Source organism: Ruditapes philippinarum, unplaced genomic scaffold (assembly GCF_026571515.1).
Source record: "Ruditapes philippinarum isolate M1 unplaced genomic scaffold, ASM2657151v2 ctg3871_1_1_1_1, whole genome shotgun sequence".
Classification (NCBI taxonomy): Eukaryota; Metazoa; Mollusca; class Bivalvia; order Venerida; family Veneridae; genus Ruditapes; species Ruditapes philippinarum.
In genome coordinates this window covers 124,772-129,304 of record NW_026853460.1, presented here as the reverse complement: position 1 = coordinate 129,304, position 4,533 = coordinate 124,772, and the positions used below count along the sequence as shown (strand labels likewise).

At 33.3% G+C, this 4,533-nt stretch overlaps 1 long non-coding RNA gene across 1 annotated transcript; it reads right to left on the bottom strand.

The window, feature by feature from the left end:
* Nucleotides 1-519: 519 nt before the first annotated feature.
* LOC132736920 (uncharacterized) lies at nt 520-2,726 on the bottom strand. Its single transcript, XR_009626647.1, has 3 exons — nt 2,292-2,726; nt 1,665-1,831; nt 520-891 (listed from the first exon to the last, which is right to left on the bottom strand). It is a non-coding gene; the product is annotated as an uncharacterized LOC132736920 (long non-coding RNA).
* Nucleotides 2,727-4,533: the final 1,807 nt, after the last annotated feature.

Below are 4,533 nucleotides of genomic sequence, written 5' to 3'. Positions count from 1 at the left end.
TTTTATGGACAGCTCTACAGTGGACAGTAGTTTCAGAACTGTTAAAATATACAAAGTAATTCATAGTTCGATATATACATAGAAATTATTATTATTGAAGTTACTATGGGTGTTTATCACATACCCTTGCCACTTTTGCGACTTCGTAAAAATGGTATTGCTCAGCAGTGCATATATTTTGACACAATGTCATTTGTGTTACATACATACAGTGATAAGATGGGCTAAATGTTAGATTTAACTATAGGCCATCAAGGCAAAATGATTCTTTTTCTCCTTAAACAGTCTTTATTTTTGGTATGTGATAAATAGAATATAAAATTCATGTAAATTCATTAATGAATTTATTGAACTCGTTGAATAAAATAATGTTATGCTCGTCAGAGGCTGGCATAATATAATTTAATTCAACTTGTTCAATAAATTCAGTATTAACCTTACACTCATTCAATATCCTCTATAATCTTGACCTTTAACTTGAAGTTTGCTCTCATGGTTTTTACTAGAATGGATCTCTGTGCCTCATAAGATCTTTACCTAGTAAATTTAACTTGAGTCAAATACAAGTTTCTGATCAAGGTACTCCTGTGATAACCCTTATAAATTTTATGATCATAATGTCACTGCTTCCATGAGCCTACATGTACATTAAATTAGTATAATTGTTTATAATTATATGATTTGAATATTGAAATATTTGGTATGCATACTCATTTTAAAAAAATAGGAAGAAATTGAACATCAAAATATAAATCACCTGTTGTCAACTATGGCCATCATGGTGGAATCTGTATGCTCTGCCAAACATACCCCAGCCACACAGACACTTCCCTACAACGGCCATAACAGCCTCTGTAAGGAAGGAAAGGGCAGGTGTTCTTTGTCTGCCGCCTGTGGAAAATAAAGCCGTGCCATGACAAAACCAACATAATGGGTTTGCGACCAGCATGTATCCATACCAGTCTGCGCATCTGTGTAGTCTGATCAGGACTATGCTGTTCCCTTATCAACCCTATTACAAGTAGAGAAACTGATAGCGAACAGCATGGATCCTGATCAGACTGCGGGGATGCGCAGGCTGGTCTAGATACATGCTGGTCGCAAATGCACTATGTTGGTTTTGTCGTGGCATGGCTCAATTATGTCATTAATGGATTCTTACAATTTCTTATATAATACATATTCAAAGGTCTTGCTGACATTTGAATCTTATATAAATTTCTGTCTGGTACCGGTATAACAATTTTTGATATCATTTTATGTTTTCATTTGCATAAACTTTTCAATGATAAAAAGTCCAATTATAGAAATGGTATGACAAGTTTGGTAAGACATAAATTGAAATGCAGTTTATAAATTTGGAATTATCAAATTACAAAATGATATGCATGTATAAATAATGTAAGGTATGTGGGGATGACCCGGCCTCTCATACCTATTACGGGGTGAATAAACGGGTTACCCAGTTGGGGCCTCAAAAGAAAAGAGAAACAAAAGGAATTATCAAATTACTAAGTTTTTAAAGTCATGAGCTTTAAACCTACTTAAAGCTTCAGTTTAAATAAATCTCTATCATCAACATGTTTTTATTTATCATGAGTATGACTTATTGATAGAATTATTGTTCCTATCCTTGGCATAACTATACTGTATACGTAACATACCTGTCTGACTTAAATTTCTTTTAAAATCAGAATACAAATTCCGATGTTTTTGTACGAGATTGTTGGTTTTCTTTTCTAACTCATCTTGAGTTCTACATGTCCCTGAACAGGCAATTAACCTGTTGTGTATGAGATGCCATTGTTGTTCTTTGATTTAGAGGTGATCCCTAAAACATAAAACAAAATTCACTTACCGACAACAGCAAACGGCCATGATAAAACCGCTGCGATGGACCCACTGCTTCTGCGAAAGCTATTGCCGGTGTGATAATCATATCAAATATTAGACACTTATTGAACATCATAAACTAAGGGTCTATCTGATAAGTTCTCGTTTTTTTTTTGTTTTTTTTTTTTTGTCACGGATTTATAGGCTAATACAATCGTATTTATTTTGTAATATAAATCCGTGGATATTGTGTAAAATCAGGTACGTATATACGTACCTGGTAAAATAAATTGTTCACTAGAAAATGTTACGAGATCTGAATGCAAGAAGAATTGTTAAAACGAACTTAAATATCACGATTTAACTAGAAAGTTAAAAAAAACTATCTTAGATAATCTTACGGTACATTTTATTTTATCTTTACATTTTATTTCATAACGGCAAGAACTATACTTTACATTTTAGTTACAATGACAAGAACTTGTCAGTCAGTCAGTAGTTTAAGCTTAATGAGGGTCCATCCGCCCGCGAGGGCACAAAATGCAGCTTGCGCTGTCGAGTACGGACCCCGGACATGTCAGTCATGTCCTTAAAGAGTTAATTTTGAAGCACAAAATGGTGATAATTTACCTCCATGCAATTTCCACGGAGTATTAGCCAAAGATATGAATTTTGAGCCAAAAGTAGGTCACTGTACGGCGGTCAATGAGAACCTAAATGTACAGTAACCTGTGACAATAGGAAAGGTGTTAAGCCCTGAAAAGGGCTGTTGGTGCCAGCTATATATAGGCCTGCCTTACAAGCCGTCTATCTGTACTAGGGGCTCACGCACCCTAGTACACCATCCTCGTCGTCTCAGCCTACTTTGTAGGGCCACTCCCCTCGGCATTAGTCAGAACATCGGCAGCTGGTCCGCAGAAGTGACGAAGACATCATTTCCGGAGACATCATTCTTGCCAAACGGCTTTGATCCGCCTTATAAATGCTTGGCTTACGAATATTGATGATGGAAATATAATAGGTGCTGTATTTTTAGATTTTAAAAAAGCCTTTGATTTAGTTGACCATAATATACTGATTCATAAATTAAAACTTTATCATTTTTCTGAAAACTCTGTACAATTTTTCCAGTCATATCTCTCTAACAGAGAGCAAATTGTAAAAGTCAACAATGATAAATCTGAAAGCTTACCGGTTATATCAGGCGTGCCACAGGGCTCAATCTTAGGTCCTATACTGTTTCTTTTATATGTAAATGATATATCAGTCACTACGAATTCAGACATTGATATGTATGCAGACGATTCAACATTACACATAGCTGACCAAAGTTTGAGTAATATACAGTCTGAGTTGCAACTAGACTTACTAAAAATACAGGAATGGTGCACTCTCAATAATATGGCCATAAATCCAGAAAAGACCACGTGCATGATAATTGGATCAAAATGTAAAATAAATAACATAGGCAATCTTTCTCTGCATATTGAGAATTCGAGTATAAATAATGTTCATTGCCAAAAGCTACTTGGATTGCATATTGATAACTGTCTATCTTGGAAAACACATATTGACAAAACATGTTCTAAGCTTGCTTCTAAAATATCTCTGCTGAAAAGAATTCAAATATTTCTTACACCTGAAATGAAACAATTATTTTATAACGCTTACATTGCCCCTACTTTTGATTATGGATGTATTATTTGGTCCCAATGTAACAAATCAGATCTAAATAGAATAACAAAATTACAAAAAAGAACCGCTAGAATTATTTTAAATAAACCCGTAAAAACAAATTCTCTTGATATGTTTCAAAATATGAAATGGTTATCTTTTCCATCTAGATGTAAATACTTTTCTGGAATTATGGTATATAAAGCGATGAATGAATTAACGCCAGCATATATTTCTAATCTAATTCCGTTATCTCAAAATAAAACTTACTTACTAAGATCAACACATAAAAAAGATATTATGCATAAACGACCTAAAACAAATTATTTGAAACGTACTTTTTATTATTCTAGTATGGAGTTTTGGAACACTATTCCTTTAAAAATAAGAAATCTTTCAAGTCTTAAATTATTTAAATCACATTTCAAACATTTATTATTATCTAGAGATGAATTATAGAAAATTTACCTATACTATAATATAATATTATGTCTGTCTTCTTTGTTGATTAAGATTTACTGAATGTTGTAATCATTACAATTGCTTTAATATGTCCGTTGTTATGTTTATGTTTTATTGAAGGCCTTGTTGAAAATAAGATTTTGCATTATATGTGTTGTATCTAATGCTTTGATGTATTGTCTTAATAAGTTACCTTCGTTAAATAAAGAGTTTATTATTATTATTATTATTATTATTATTATAAGTAGGATTCCGTAGTTAACGCCCACGGTTGAAGGCTACGTTAAAGTTGTCTACCAGCCAAGTTGTAAATCTTCTGCCGATGCCCTGTGCCTTCTCAGCGACGTGCACGCTCCGAGGGGAAGTGAGAAGTGACAAGAACTATCATTTACATCTTATTTTAGAATGACCCATGAGATTCCATAAGATTTCATTTTGTAATTTATAAACGACCAATGAAATATCCTCTTATATTCAGTCTTTCCTTGTAAATTTTACAGAAAGTCGAACTGAAAACAGACCGGCCGTTAAGAATTATCTTAGAATGACAAGACTGAAAAAATT